Here is a 17,056-nt window from a genome sequence, read left to right as displayed (position 1 = left end):
AACACACAGAACTATCCTAAGATACTGTGGAATGGGGAGCAAAACACAAAACCCAAAACTTTGAGTTTAAGACCAGAGACTTGAGAGAAAGTCTGACATTCATACATACACTCCCACCACCATGTTATTTGTTTTGTTTTCATTTTTTTTGGTTTCTATTAAACAATATTAGGTCTCAGTTTCCACAATGAAATAATGTTCCCCAAGTGATGGCGCTTCAGAAAGTGGGATGCACTATACAAATGTGAATGATACTGTCCTTGTTAACTAACACTAGTGACTTGGAAACTGAACAAGATCCCAGTGACCAGGGCTCTGACCAGGTGCTCTTGACCTTTTAATATAGAAGGAAAGGGGAAAAAGAGAGGGAAATTAGAAAGGACACTCCAAAGTGGTGACCAGATGTAGAGGTCATAAAGTCAAATCTGGGCTCCTCCAAGCAAGTGGTAGCCTTCTCTTCCTTGTTATCTTTCTATCAGCATTTCATGCTGCTTCCATTCCATTTCCACTTTCCTTTTCTCTTTCTTCATTTTTTTCTTTTCCTCGTTATTGTCTTATTCCTCTTCCTCATCTTTCTCCTCTTTTTCCTCCTCTTCCTCCTCCTCTATCTTCTCTTCCATGTTAAATTGACCTGCTTTGTAGATATATTGACCTGCTTTCTAGATATTTTGTGTTAAAATAACTAGTTAAAATAGAACAACGTAAGACACAGTCTTTAGATTTGAGTTTGAATTTGGAACCCAAGTGAAAAATTTGCATAAAATCTATGACAATCTTGGTTTGAACCATGACCATAGCCAAAAAATAAAAAATAAAAAAAAGATAAAAGAGATGGTCCTTTCTCCTGGACATTCATATATGAGATTCATGGGAGTGGTGGAGAGGTCTGTGATTCCACCACCACTGCTGAGGTGAGGGTGCTTGTCTTGACCACTTCTATGGTTGCTCTCAGCAGTACAACCACCCTAGGCCATGGCTGCTGAAAATGACAACCCTGGATTTTTAGGAGAGGAGGGGACTTTTTTTTAGGAGAGGAGGGGACTTTTTCTCTTATGAACCCTGTAGACAGTACACTACTTGTGTATGTGAGTGTGTGTGTGTGTGTGTGTGGTCTTCCTGAAAGCATGTATGAAAATTGAATATCAAACGTGTTATTTGAAGATGTATTTCTAACGTGTCATATATGTTCTTTAACTTTGATTATTTTCCCCCTGCAATAGAACATGCTGCCACCTGGCTTAAGCCCAATGAGTTTCTGAGTAAGGAGGAAGATCTACAGCATTTGGCATGTCCACTGATTTCCATTTTTCTCTCAGTAATGTTAGTTTTATGAAACATATATTTTTTGCTAGCATCAACCATTCCATTTTCTCATTTTCTATTACTTTTTATAAAACTTTAATGGCAAAATATAATAAAACTGTCAAACTCTTTCCACAGCACTAGGGACGACTGTGCTGGCCATAGTGGGTGGCTGATTGGCCCCAGGAAGCTTTCTACATCATGGCTCAAAATGTTCATCTGGATGCCAAGGAAAAATTTAAGGATGTGGCCTACAACAGTTAGGTTAAGGGCTCTAATGTATAACATACGTAAAAAAGATTATACGGAAGTTGAATTTAGAAAAATAAAGAACCATGTGCATAAGAAGACAGAGAGGGTAGAAAAAAAATGGTCTATAAGTAACAGCTAAACAACCACTACATAATGACTAAGTTGTATGCAAAATAAAGACTTTTATTGTTTAGAATATGTGTTTCTATCATTTAATTTTATGTGGCGAATGGGATGGGCCCAGAGACATGAGTTGAGGCAATAGAGAAGAGTGAGAAATATCGCTCAGAGGCATTGTCGTTTTAATTTATTTCCCAGAAGCATCATTTAAATTGACAGGTAAAAGTAACCACAATTGGAAATATAAATAAGGGGACTGATAGGGATGTGTTCATTCTCAGTGCAAGGAACGCTATTGAGTGCCTGTGTGTTCCAGGAACTTGGGGGATGCAAAGGTGGTTGAGATGCAACCTTTACTCTTAAGGAGTTCCAGGTACATTTTGCATGATACTGAGAGTACAAAAATAAAAAATGGGAAAAATCCAAATTGAATATTGAGACTTATTTTATTTTTAATACATTTTAATATTTGTAACAGTATCAAACTTTTAGAAAAGTTGCAAGTACAGAGGAGAACAAAAAGTTTTTTGCTCTTCTGACAATTTTAGAGTAAGTTGTTGACCTCATGTCTTCATACCTGTAAGCATTTTAGTATGTATTTCCCTACAAGCATATTCTCCTACATAATCACAATATAACCATCAAAATCAGAAAATTAACACTGATACTTTTTTTTTTTTTAAAGAGATGGGGTCTCTGTCAACTGGGCTGAAGTGCAATACCATGATCATAGTTTGCTACAGCCTCAAACTCCTGGGCTCAAGCAGTCCTCCTGCCCCAGCCTCCTGAGTAGCTGGGACTATAGGTTCACACTACCACGCCCACCTAAATTTTTTTTTTTTTGGAGATATGGGGTCTGGCTATGTTGCCTAGGCTTGTCTTGAACTCTTGGCTTTAAGCAATCCTCCCACCATAAAAAAGCACTGGGACTACAGCTGTGAGCCACTGCACCTGGCCCTTTGCTAACTTTAATCCTTGGACCCCATTTAAGTTTTGCTGACCATCCCAATTATATGCTTTATAACAGAAGGTGCCAGGTCAAAATCACACATCACATTTAGTTGTCATTTTAGTTTCCTTCAGTCTGGAAGAAGTCCTCAGTTTTTCTTTGACTTTCACAACCTTGACACTTTTCAAAGGCTATTTTGTAAAATGTCATTCAAATTGGGGTTGTCTGATGTTTCTTCATGATTACACTCAGGTGATGCATCTTTGGTAGGTGTGATGGTTAATGTTGGGTGTGAACTTGACTAGATTAAGGGATACCTAGATAGCTGGTAAAGCATCATTTCTCGGTGTGTTTGTGTGAGTGGTAGACTGAGTGGGAAAGATTTGCCATCAATGTGGGTGGGCACCAGACAATCATCTGGGGGCTAAGATTGAACAAAAGGCAGAGGAAAGGTGAATTCAGCCTCTCTACTGGTGCTGGGACACCCTTCTTCTGCCCTTAAATGGCAGAAGTCCAGGCTTCCCAGCCTTTGAACTCTGATTTGCAGTAGCGGTAGACTGGGTTCTCAGGCCTTCAGACTCAGACTGAGAATTACACCATCAGCTTCAACACTCTGGGAAGCTCCCACGCCTGGATGTTTTCCTCACCCTCTTTGAGTTCTGGCAGCCCACAGCAGATTGCCCCTTTTTGGTGGACACTCTTCTTACTCAGCTCAGGCTTTAAAATCCCTGTGGGGCAGCCATCTTAGAGAGTGTCTGCTCTATGACACCCTGCTCTGGGCCATGGTGGCTCTCTCCTTTGGGGACAAATGCTTCCCTTACTCTGCCCCAATTCATGGTTTTAGGACTGCATTATTTGGAAGGGAAGGAAAGAGAAAAGGGGAAGGAAGAAAAGGAAGAGAAGATAAGATCTATTTTAAACTATGAAAGTTGAAAGAAATAGCAATGTATATTTTGTATTTGTTTTCTATACTAATGATAAATGAGGCCTCTAGGTCTCTTAAAAGACTAAAACATTATGCACATTTTTGAACTTTACATTTATTTTTTTCTTAAGGGTCTAATGTAATGCTAGATAATTAGACTCAGATTCCTTATTTATATTCTTATTTGGGGCCAGAAGGGAATTATATTTTAATATACAATCTCCCCTTTTTTAATATGCCCAGAAGGATTAGAAAATATTGGGAATTAACAATTATTGGTGAAGAGACTAGATTGTAAAGCTATTATATTTTAAAATAAAAGTCAGCATTGCTCCCTTTAATCATGTCATGCAATTTTGCCCCAAAGGCGTTTGTCCTTGTCATTATCCATTGAAATGCACCGTAAACCCTATTAATTTAATCCAGATGAAGTCACACTGTTATTTCTGACTCCATTTTGTGGTTCTATCGAGGTAATTACTACCAAGTGATCAGTGATTGAGTCTGAAAAAATGCATTTAATTATTATTAATTGAATAAACACTGAGTTAATAAAACCATCCTAGGATATTATACTGGAAATTAATTCAATATAATATATCTACCTTCAAGAAGGTATGCCCTGAAGGAGATAATAGAGAAGTAACAATCTTTTCCAGGAAGGTGAAAGACACTTAATAAATGTTCATTGAAGTAAATGTTTTCCTAACACTTGGAAGCTGGGTGGCTCATGGGAGCTAAATGACAATTTCGTTCATGCAAATTTTTAATATGGCAAGCATGTCAAATTAATCAACAAGGTTAGACAATCCAGTGACTTGTCTGAGCTTTTTAATATCTGAATAGTAAGCTGGATTTAAAATAATCAGTCTATCTAGTCGATTATTTACTTTCTTATGTAAAATGTAGTAAGGAGTCAGGTTAAATCAAGGTAAATAACCTAAAGTTAAAAACTTAAAAATGTCCACAATCCCATCCCTTTCTTTTTCTTTTAAAACGTAAGGTGCCAAGTAATTTTCTTAAATAATAATATAGAATAATAGATAGTTTTTCTGTCTCTGACTGGCTTGACTTTGCCTTGTTCCATGATTTCAGCTTAGAATTCTTACTAACCATAATGTGGAAGCATTGCAGGGCCTTGACAAGCCGTGATTCTGGAATTGCCTCACAAATTTATAGACAAAAGAAAAAAAAGAAGTGGGATGTTTTGCACTTAGCAATGTGTGAGTGGTAGACTGAGTGGGAAAGATTTGCCGTCAATGTGGGTGGGCACGAGACAATCATCTGGGGGCTCAGATAGAACAAAAGGCAGAGGAAAGGTGAATTCAGCCTCTCTACTGGAGCTGGGACACCCTTCTTCTCCTGCCCTTCAACAGCAGAACTCCAGGCTTCCCAGCCTTTGAACTCTGATTTGCATTAGCAGCTGACTGGGTTCTCAGGCCTTCAAACTCAGACTTAGTAACGTAAAGAAAGGGTTTGAAGAAGTTATCACAATCAAGTACTTCTGCAAAATTCACAGAATCCAGGAAGCTAAAATTTCCCACTGAAAGAAGAGATGACCACAATACCCAACAATACATTTACTGATTCAGCATGACCTTAAAAATGCATTTCACTTTTTCTCTAAATGAATGTGTGTATTTGTTAAAAACATTAAACAAAATCTGCATATAGCTTCAAGGATTCAATAATAGTAAAGAGCATCAAATAACAGAGTCAAAAGAAACAAACTGAAGAAACTGTGAGCAAAGATGGAAAGGGCAAGGTCTCTGGAAACAGTCAAGAAGAAAGATTACTGACCACTGGATTGGATCCCCATTCAAGTTCTGAGAAGACAGAAAAGCAATAAAGTGATGAATCAATAGGAAAAGTGTTTTGCTAAGAGGCGAGAACAACACATTTGCTTTCAGAAGCAAATAACCCTGAGACTTCAAAGAAAACCTTTTGATTTCTATGTTTCATTTATTTTTGTTCAAATCTTTGTGTCTGATAACAGTGTGAAGGACTTTGGGAACCCATTGCTTTATGTTGGTATTTTAAGGTAGTCATTTGCAATATCCCTTGTAAGTCCCTGTCTTCCTTCCATCCCCCACCCAACCTCTGGACCATTTCCTAACAGACTCCATTCTGAAATTATTTGAACTAGAAAAGCTTGCTTGAGGAAACAGTGTTCTTTTAAATTTATGGAGCTTAAGGATCTTAAATAGGTAATTTTTCCAAGCACTGAACTTGGTTAGGAGGGAAGAAAGGACTGCCTTTCAGAGGGCTAGCTTGTGTTAAATTCAGATTCAGAAATATAACTTTTGGGCCCATTTGAAAACAATTCAACAGCAGTTTAGGAGATTAAAAAAGGAATGGATAGAGATTCAGATCACTGACTAATCATTCTGAACCCAGAAGTCTAGAGAGTTTCTGAGGTTTTAGATTGCATCATGTATAATATCAAATTCTCATACACAGGAAACCCAAACCATCTGACTATAAAGTCTATGGTTCTCAATAATGTTAAGAAGTCTTATTTTCCCTGCAGTAACCAAGATTATTGTCCCTAGTTTTTCACTTTATCCTATAATAAAATGATATGTTCTTGTCCTTGGCCATGGGAATTTGAAGTGCTTTCTACTGTGGGAAGATTGTATTTTGCATCCTACTAATGTGGGCCTGGCCGTGTTACCTCCTTTGGCCAATGGGATGTGAGTGGAGGTGACAGTGTGTTTGTTCTGAGTCAAGGTCTTCAGGGGCATTGCACGTCCTGCACCCACCTCTCCTTCATCACCATGAGAAAAACATGCTATAGGAAGGTGCAGCCACTTCAGCCTGCATCTAGAAAGGAGAACCGAGGAGCACACCTGAATCCAGCTGAAAGTCTCAAGTTCAGCCTGGGCCTCCTGAGTCCAGATGGCTTGCAGACCTATGTGGGAATACATAAATGTTCGTTGTGTAAGTCACTAATATGCTGCTTCACAGGCTTGATTTCAAAATTTACTTCTTAGTATAAATCCTAAAGATCAAATGACATTACAAATGGCATCATCATCCTGACATACTCCAAATGCTCTTTCAGAATAAACTGCCCAGAGCTTTCAAATAAAAAATGTAAGTCCTAGATTCAGTTATGTTTAATATCACTGAAAAGATATCACTTATTTTCTTCACTATGATGGATATATGAGCCATTACTGGACTGTCAAATTAAGAATAACAAATCATTTTGCATGAAAAAATAGTCTACATACAGCCATTATAAAGAAAAACCCAGAACCTTGGGACAACCCAATTCTTTGGCTTCTCTATACCTGCACCTGAGCAGCTGAATGTGGAGGGAGAAAACAGGTAGAGAAAATCCACTCTACTGGCTGGTCTACTTAAGGTTTATTGCAACAGAGGCAGGCATTCCTACCCCACTTTTACGGTAGGTTACTGTGTTGGGCTGTTTTTGCATTGTTAAAAGAAACACTGGAGACTGAGTAATTTATATGAAAAGAAGCTTAATTGGCTTATGGTTCTGCAGGCTGTACAAGAAGCATAGTGGCATCTGCTTCTGGGGAGGCCTCAAGGAGCTTTTACTTATTATGGTGGGAGGCAAAGTGGGAGCAAGCACCTTACAAGGCGAAAGCAGGAGCAAAGAGTGAGTGGGGAGGTGCCGCACACTTTTAAATAACCAGATCTCACGAGAACTCACTCACTGTGGCAGGGACAACAGTAACAAGAGGGATGGTGCTAAATCATTCATGAGAAATCTGTCCCCATGCTCCAATCACCCGCCACCAGGCCCCATCTCCAACGTTGGGGATTACCTTTCAATATGAGATTTGGACGGGAACACACATCCAAACTGTATCAGTTATCTTTTCCTTTCACCAAGAGGGAGCATTTCATGTATTCTCCTCTACCCTCAGACCTCCAACACCTTCTCCTCTGATCTCACTCTTAGCTGATGACCTTGCTTCTTAGTTTACTGAGAAAATAGAGGCTATCAGGAGAGGTTTTCCTTATCTTCTACCTCCAACTCCATCTGGCTATGCGTCTAGATGGTCTCCTCTGTTGTTATCTTTCAAATGGTCTCAGTCCCTGGGCCTATATGGGACAGCCTATCTCAGCACTGAATCTTTGAAGCCCAGCTTCTGCAATCATGCCCTCTCCTTTCTGCAGCATCAATTTTCATCTCTTTGAGGGATCACTCCCATCAGCATACAATGTGTGGTGTCTCTCCCAAGTTCTCCCCAAGTTATTGCTGTTCTTCATCACCAAACCAGTAAAACAGACAGCCTGTATTTGCTGGTTCCGTGTCCTCGCCTTTTATTTTCTCTCTCATTGCAATCAGGATGTCACCCTCACGGCTTCATGGAAATGATTCTCATCAGGGTCATTAGGAACCTCTATGCTGCCAAATCCCTTGGGCAATACTCCTTTTTCTTTGAAATACTCTCTCCACTTAGTTTCCCATTCATCATCCTCTCCCAGTTTTACTGGACGTATCTTCTGCTTTTCCTCTGCTGGCTGCATCTGATCTCCTGAGCCTTTAAATGCTGGAGTGCTATAGGGACAGTGTCCTTGACTCTCTTTGGTTGTCTATCATACTGCTTTCTAGGTGATCTTAACCAGCCCCAAGGGTATCTATTTTCAGACAAATCCCAAATTTATATCTCCTCTAAGCTCCAAATTCACCTTTCCACTTGTATGTCTAATAAGCATCTCAAACCAGACATGTCCAAAACCAAACTCTTACCTTCCATACCTGCTTCTTCCTCACTGTTTCCAATCTCAATAATTGTAACTCTATTGATCAGCACCTAGGCCAAAACCTAGGTGTCATCCTGATATTGTTCTTTCCTTCTCTCCCCATATCAATCAGCAAAACTCACTGGCTCTATCTTCAAACTATCTGAAATCTGATGACTTCTCACTCTTTTCACCCCACCACCTCCTGTGCCCTTTTGGCTTCCTTTTGGATTCTGTCATGATTGGTACCAGCACAGAGGGGAATGGAGAAAGGCCAGGTATTTCTCCCCCACTCCTTCTTTGATTCAGGCCTGCATCTCTAGAAGTCGCTGCATTCCCGCAACTCCAGATGACCCTTCTCCATGGCCCCAGCTGGCGCTGGGCTCTCCTGTTCTATTCTGTCTTTGCTCCTTCAGCCCTTGGAATAGTACTGCCTTTTCCCTTTTGCTTTGCCTCCCATTTATGCCTCTGTGAACTTCAAATGAAATCTCTTCTTCTGATTCATCTGAGGGTGAAGCTCTTTTTCTGCTGGGACCCTGACTGACACACTATTCTATCTAAAATATCATTCCTCTTCACTCCTCCTTATCTCTTTAACTATTTTTTTCTTAGTATATACTATTAACTAAAATGTATGATCTGTTGTTTTGTCTTTGCCTTTTTATTTTTTGTCCTCCCTCTCCTCTTCCTCAAAAGGTAAGCTTTCTGGGGGCTTTTATTTTTATTTCCACATCTTTATCCCTGGCCCCTAGAAGAACACCTGGTATAGAGTTTCATGTAAATATGTTTCTGTGAAAGATGGTTCTGAAGTGTCATGGAATCTGGTGTCATTACATTGAGGAGAAATGAAAAAGTGAGTTGGAGAATATTATGGCATAGTTATATCTTTTTAAACAATCTACCTATTCAGATATAATATTTGAGTAGTACAAAAGAAGTGTATACCCCCAAAATATTAACAGGGGTCACTTTCCTGGGAGTGGATGGTAGGATTCAGTTTTCTGCTTTGTGCTTGTCTGCACAATTTGAATTTGTAGGAGAAATAAGACCACTGGAAGCCTCTACGAAGTTTTTGGAAACATTAGAAAGACTCTTCCCCTAACCATAGTGGAGATGCAGATCTCCTGGCACTAGGAAAGTGGATTTTATTTCTCACTGGTCACCATTTTGAAAACACAACCGTACGACATTATGTGTTGGCATTGAGAACAAGTATTATTTTTAAGATTAGAAAAAATATCACTTATATATGTCTTTCCCCTCAATTTATTTTTCAACACATCTTTTATGTTTTTTTCAAAAATGTCTTGACATTACATAACCAAACCCAAATTTATTAATAGTCTCTTATTACTTTTTCTTGACAAACAGAGAAAAGTATACCCATGAGTAAGAAAGAAAACAAACAACAAACAAAAAACTTATAAAATGAAGTAGGACACTCAGTGTTAACAGCTTAACACAGAAAGCCATTACAACAATGTACAAAAATTGCAACTTAATGATAAAGTAATGTAGAAACAAAATTATAGACTACTAAAAACATGGAATTGCCAATTGTTCAGAAAATTCACAGATGGAGCGTGAGTGGTAACTAGCAGAAGGGTTCTGGGTACCCTCTATAGGCAAAGCTAACGTTGCCAGCAGATCTGATTTTAAGTTGTATATCAGATATTTGACAGATCTCATTGAATTCTGATGACTTGACTTCTGATGCACCCAACTAGATATTTTAGAAAAAGTGAGTTCAAGGGAACTTGAATGCAAAGGTGCTCAACTAGGCCCAAGAGATTTTCATGTCTGGAGAGCTGAATTAAGTTTCATGGAATCTGGTATCATTACACAATATAGAGAAATGAGACTTTTGCATTTCCATCTGATGCCGCTTGGTAAACCCCAGAGGTGGTCTCTCCAGGTCAGAGTTGAGACACATGGTTGGTGTCTCCTGGATGGTGTGGGAAAAGCATGCCTTGTTGCCTGAGCTGTGTCCATCCTGACACCATCAAAGTTGACCAGAGAGCTAAAAAACTTGGGTTGATCCTGGATAATCATGCCTGCCACAGGGACCAAAGAGAGTTTCCAACATGGCCATGAAGTCTGGTCCACATAATCAATGATAGGTGACATAATAGTGATGGCCTGCCTGCGTTTCTTCCAGCCTGCCCTGCCACCTGGTCCTGAGCTTTGTGCTGTCTCCTATTTCCTTGCTCTTGTACCTGCCTTTACCAAAGAAAGAGCCACACTGGTTATAAAGGATAAATATTTTGTAAAAAGCGAGTTCACAGGAATGCCAATGCACCAGAACCCAGTTGGGCCACAGGCTGCGTGAGGATCAATGGTCCCACTGGTTGCAGAGTGGCTGATGTCCTCTCCCAGATTTTTAGTGATCACAGCAAATGCTTTACAGATGGCATTAATAGATCTGGCCAGAACAATGATTCTCTCAGAAGAGTTGCCTTCTGAGATGCTGATATGTGCATTATCCTCCCCAAGCAGCTCCTTAACTGCTGTTACTTCCCACTCCGCCATGGTTCTGCCAACTTCCTTTCTATGTAATGTGCTTTCAGTCATCCTGGAGTCTGTGGCAAGCAGTATCTGGAGATTTGGATGCTTGTTAAGTGGTTAAGTGTTTGGTTACTGGTAAAAGTGACCAAACACTTTCCTTTCAGTCATTCTGGGGCCACAAAGCAAACCTGCTTTGATAAATAACGTGTAAGTGAAGATGTTTTGTATTCCTTCCAGGTGAAAGGGTTTAAGAATGACATATGATTTTCCATGCTCTTTTCTCTGGACATGGTGATTATGGAATGATATTTTGATACAGACGTCCATGCGATTGAAGCATGTAGGGATACCAAGACTCCACATGAAGGGCAGCTTCATGGAACCTCCCCTGCCTCAGCTTTGTATGAGTGACAAATAAGCTGTGTGTAGCACCACTAAGATTTTGGGATTATTTGTTATCTCAGCATAAATTGGCCTATCTTGACTAATTCATTCATTTGTAAATATTGTTTAATTATACTGCTTATACAGTTTTAGGCTCTTTGGCAATAAATATTCATTAGACAAATGGATTGAATTAAGAATAAATTTAACATTCACTTAACAAATGACTCTAAATTATGGAAGTATATTAGCTAGAATAGCTCAGTTCAGTTTTATTTATTGACTGATATTGTGATAGATATTGAGAATACAAAGATAAATTAGTTTTTAACCTAGAAGATTTTGGTTGGAAGATAAAATTGGAAAGGTTGATTACTGTCTGGGTGTGGAGGATCTTGAATTAAAGACAGCCATTTTAATTCATCTTGTAGACAATGGGAGGGAAAAGTAGGTGTAAATGGATTTTGAGCAAGGGAGAAGTACTATTAAATTGACATTTTAGGAAAACTAATCTGCTGATGGTGAACGAGATACAAGCATACAAGTTGAGAGGCTATTTCAATAATCTAGGTGCTAGAAGATAAGGGTTCAGGCTAGAGTGTTGGTGATTGAAATGAAAAGGCATAATCAGAAATGAGAGAAATTAGAAAGTAAAAACAGGGTATTGGATATGTGAGGGGTAGGGAGGTGAGAAGGAAGAATGATTAATGAATGACTCTTAGATTCCATGTCTGTGATGCCACTGAGGGAGGTTGGGAGGAGGTAGAAGATGATGATATCTTTTTGTTGTGTGTTGAATTTGAGGAATGACAGCTCATTCATGCAGAAATATCCTCAAGGGTAGTTTGTGAAGTAGGGTTGTTTGGCGCTTGGCAGAGAAGTCAAAGCCAAAACTAGAAGATTATAGTGTAGTGAACATACTGGAAACAGTAAGAGTAGATGAAGTGTCTAAAGGGGAGCTAGTAGAGAGAAAAGTGTAGGGCTTTGAGAGAAATCCTCATTTAGGGACACAAGAATGGAGAGGAGTTAGCAAAGAACACAGGGGAGTAATCAGTAGGAGAGGTAATTTTTACTGAGCATTTACTATACTAAGAATTTTACATGCATTTTATTAACTAATTCTCACAGCTGCCCCTAGGAGGAAGAGTTACTCAGTTTTTTGGATGAATAAGCTGAGACTGATAGGAGTTTAAGAATTTTCACTGAGGTCAAATAGCTACTAAACGATGATGCCAGGTCTGCTTGACAACAAAATCTGTGTTCTTAACCATTGTGAAAATTCAAATGATCTAAGTTTTACACGAACCAGCTAGTTATTGAGGAGGGGCTGGCCAACAGGGTCATATGCTATAAATTCAAGAGAAATGATGTTTGAGAATAGGCCATTGATTTGATGAACCGCAATTTATGGTTTTGAGTGGAAGTAAAGGTAGTGAGCAGGATCCTCACTACAGGAAATGAGGTAAAGCCATGAGTGGGTGGTGCTGAAGGAAGGAGTTGGTGGAGACAACCAGTCAAGAAATGCCAGGCGAAAGGAATAAGAGGAAGGGATACATCCTGGGTGGATCTCAGGGTTACTTTCACAGGTGTATTTATTTCCAAGACAGAGACACAATTTACACGTAAGACAAATGGATCCAGTGGAGCCAGAGAAAGGAGATACCACGAAGATGGTACCAGTGGAGTTGGTAATTTTTTGAGGAGGATAGAAAGACTGGGATCTAAAGTGCAGGGGAAGGGATCAGCTCCGGAGGGAGAAGAGCAACTGCTTGCTTCAAGACCAGAGGGGAAGACCAGCTATATCTTAAACTAGAGATACTCCGGCATCTCTTGAATTTACTGGATTTGTGGAAGTTCCCTTCACCACATTGATACCAGCGAAAGTCAATTTTACTTAGATTAGCTCAGAATTAAATTTTCCAGTTATTAAAATGTCTATGTGAAAATGTGAGATCGTTTTTTAAATTTACAGATAAAAATTGATTTTATAAGAAAAAATTATTATAATTCTTTCAAGTTCCATCACTGAGTCCTTAGTACTTTATTTTAGAAAACAACTACCTGTTCACCTGCTGAGCTCATTTCCAGTGTCTAGTTTGAGTTCTGACCCTAAAAATGCGATTTAATAAAATGGTCTTATTTTGGATACATCTTATGCATATTTTTAAAAAACATTCTTTATGAAAAACATCTTTGTATCTTGTTTATTTGCTTTGAAAGATTTAAGTCTTTTTTTGTTTTGTTTTGTTTTGAGGCTATCTTGCTGTGTTGCCCAGGCTGGAGTGCAGTGGTGTGATCCTGGCTCACTGTACCATCTACATCCACCTCCCGGGTTCATGCAATTCTCCTGCCTCAGCCTCCTGAGTAGCTGGCACTACAGATGCATGCCACCATGCCCAGCTAATTTTTGTGTTTTTTTAGTAGAGATGGGGTTTCACCATGTGGGCTAGGTTGGCCTTGAGCTCCTGATCTCAGGTGATCCGCCTGCCTCGGCCTTCCGGAATGCTGGGATTACAGGAGTGAGCCACCATACCTGGGCCTGGCAGCTTTAAGTCATAATATATACATCTCAATTATTTTTATGCTAACTTATTGGTTTCTTATATAAATTCCAAGGCATGTCTAATAGTATGTTCTTGCAATCTGAGTCAGTTTGTTTTTTTCTGAGCAAACACAACTAGAAGGGCTTTCGATTAATTACAAGATTAAACAATTAGTGACTCCCAAAAACGTAGTGAAATGAAATGCGTAGAAATTGTTGATTCAGTATTCTACATAAATCTACTCTTCAGGAATGTCCATGGCTTTGGCAGGATTCAAGGAACATGAAGATTATGGGGAAATTTTTTTATGAGACTTAAAAAGGAACAAGAACACACCATCTAAAACATAAGAAAGGAATCTAGTATTTTTGTCAGAAGCAAGTTTTCTCATGAAAATAGAAAAAATACATAACTTAATTTGCATGGTTTTTTTTGGTCAACTCTGGTTTATTTTGCTGGTTTTGTTTATTTATGTGCTTGAAAGGTTTGGCTGCTGGGTCTTGGACTAAGGCCTGGGAAACTCTAAACTTCATTGTCCTTGACTTGCCAAGTGGTGTAGGGAGAGTTGCTTCATCTTTCATATTTATGAATCCCTAGGATAAAAAGGAATATACCACTTACTTTTTTGAAAGTATTTGTGAGTTTTTATATGAAAAGCTGAACAATTCTTCAAATTATAGAGCAGCGGGGGAAAATTGAGTGGGGCTGAGGAGACAGATTATGCTGCCCACCTTCCATGGGACTCTGTTGGTCTCACTCTGTAGTTCTACCATTCAGGGCTGGTTTCCCTCGCTCACTCCACTTGTGGCTTTGGGTCACTACTTTTTCTTCACACTCTCTCTTCCTTCTCCAGCTTCTTGGCTGACTCCTCTTCCTTGACCCAGACCTGAAATGCAAAGATTCTCTGAAGGTCTATCTCCACACCCTTCTCTTCTAGCATTATCCATATGCTAGTGCAGTCTTTTTCACACCCAATGTTCCTGCCATGTTTCCACATACCAGTCAGACATCTGTGTCTATGTGCCCCATAGGTACCTTAAACCCAGTGCCTCCAAAATTTAGCATATCTTCCAGTCCTCTACCAAAATGCTTCCCTTTCTGGACTCTTTGTGTTGATTAAAAGCTTCGCCTTCTCATAGTCAACAAAACTAGAAATGTGTTCATTTTCTTTGCCTCTCACATCTGATCAACTATGTGTTGTTAATACTATATCAAATGATTTAATCTCCTTCATTTCCCACATCTTATAAGTAGCCACATTCTGTTAAACTATCTCTGAAATGTTCCCAGTGTCTCTCTCTTGTCCATTCTATCTTCTGCCCTTGTTCTGACCTCATCACCTGTGGCATCAGCCAGCTATCTGGCCTTCTTGCCTCCTTCTCTGTTCATTCCATCCTGCACACAGCTGCCAGAGTTATTTTCTAAAATACAAATTTAACAATAATAATCTTTTGCTGAAAAACCAATGGCTTCTGCAGCAGAGTCTGGCTGCAGCCTCATTTTCTGGCTACACTGCTTCTGCACCCCTTTCCACCCCCCATGTAATACATGTGTGCTCTATCCTGCACATCAAGCACACCATAAACTTTCATGGCCCCATGTTTGTTTGTCCTTCTGTAATGCCTTACCTGTCTTTTCTACTTGGTGAAATTACACCAATCCCTCAAGGTCCAGCTTTATTGAAAAGATGTAATAGACTATCCTTAGAATATAGTAGGACTCTAATCAATATTTTTTGGTAAGTTAATTAAAAAGAAAATACAAAAGCCTTATGGTATGAATAAAGGATGAGGTATTATTTTGTTAGCTGAGAAATATAACTGTGTCAAGTCTATACTGTCCAAGAGCCCTACCTGCCATTTGTATGGTCTGCCTCAGGCAATCCTTCCTTAGCTCCCTTCTTAAAGAAAATTTTATTAAAAATAATATATATTTTTATTACAAAATATTATAATATATAATTGTATATTATAATGTATAATATATAATAACATATATTTTTACTAAAAATGATACTGTAATGAACATATTTGATGGAATACTTTTGCAAGTATATCTGGAGTGTACCTTCTTTTTTGTTTGTTTGTTTCTGAGACAGAGTCTCATTCTGTCATCCAGGCTGGAATGCAGTGGCGTGATCTTGGCTTACTGCAATCTCTGCCTCCTGGGTTCAAGCGATTCTCCTGCCTCAGCCTCATGAGTGGCTAGGATTATAGGCATGCATCACCACACCCAGCTAATTTTTTGTATTTTTAGTAGATACAGGGTTTTCATGTTGACCAGACTGGTCTCAATCTCCCAGCCTCAAGTGATCTGCCTGCCTTGGCCTCCCAGAGTGTTGGGATTACAGGCGTGAGCCACTGCACCTGGTATATACACATTCCTTTTAAATTTAGGAAGCTAGCCCTTTATCTACAACATGGGTTGTAAACAATATTGCCAGTTTACCAATTGTCTTTGATTTTGTTCATTATTATATTTTATTGCATAGAAATTTAAAAATATTTGCAGCTAAATTTATTAATATTCATCATGCTTCTATGTTTTGTGTCATTCTTTAAAAAGTCTTCTTCCTTCTAAGATTATGAATAAATACACCCAGTTTTCTTTAGGCATTTTTCTAGTTTCTTTTTCAGGGTTTAAATATTTGATCTTTATGAAATTTACTTTGGTATAAAGAGTGAGATGAGATTTGTCTTAATTTTTTCCCCAAGTTGTTACTAGTTATACCAAATTGACTTATTGAATATGCTTTTCTTCACTAGTCTGAAATGTAGCTTTATACAAAATTTTATTTCATAGTTATGTATTTCTGGATTCTGTACAATTCAATTAGTGAAAACTTATGATGTCCCAAGCCAGTAGTTTAGGAGATTTCAGTGTTAAATCAGAGTTATTCTGGATCCAGATCTGTTAGCAGATATAAATTTCACAGTCACAAAATTCAGGTGAGCAAAGATGTAACTTTATTTCCCTACAACCCAGCTTAGTTTAGCTCTTGAGCCCCTATGGCCATTTTGTGGTAGAACTCTTAATACAGCCAATTGAAGGTACCTCTGTGTCCCATGGGTGCTGTAAGACCTGGGGGTTGGGGATGAGGTAACTTTTCTCTCATCCAGGATTTGGTAAAGAGGGTGAATCTGGTTGATAGACATCTCTGTCTTCTGGCATCTATAAGATATAACTCCATCTGTCTGATCCTTCTCATTGTGCACCGGCATCCCATTATGTCCCGGCCATGGGCCTTCATGTGCTAGTTCCAGGCACCTGTGCCCTCCATCCCTATCTCAGGACCTCTCTTTGCTTTCCTGAACCCTTTTCAAGGGGGCCCTGGGAACTCCTGTCTGCTTTCCT

At 39.1% G+C, this 17,056-nt stretch overlaps 1 long non-coding RNA gene across 1 annotated transcript; it reads right to left on the bottom strand.

The window, feature by feature from the left end:
- Nucleotides 1-3,678: 3,678 nt before the first annotated feature.
- On the bottom strand, nucleotides 3,679-15,635 carry LOC110742628. The gene is made up of 2 exons (XR_002520494.2): nucleotides 14,434-15,635; nucleotides 3,679-6,459 (listed from the first exon to the last, which is right to left on the bottom strand). It is a non-coding gene; the product is annotated as an uncharacterized LOC110742628 (long non-coding RNA).
- Nucleotides 15,636-17,056: the final 1,421 nt, after the last annotated feature.

The sequence above is a fragment of the Papio anubis genome, chromosome 2 (assembly GCF_008728515.1).
Source record: "Papio anubis isolate 15944 chromosome 2, Panubis1.0, whole genome shotgun sequence".
Taxonomy (NCBI): Eukaryota; Metazoa; Chordata; class Mammalia; order Primates; family Cercopithecidae; genus Papio; species Papio anubis.
This window is presented reverse-complemented; position numbering and strand designations above follow the sequence as displayed.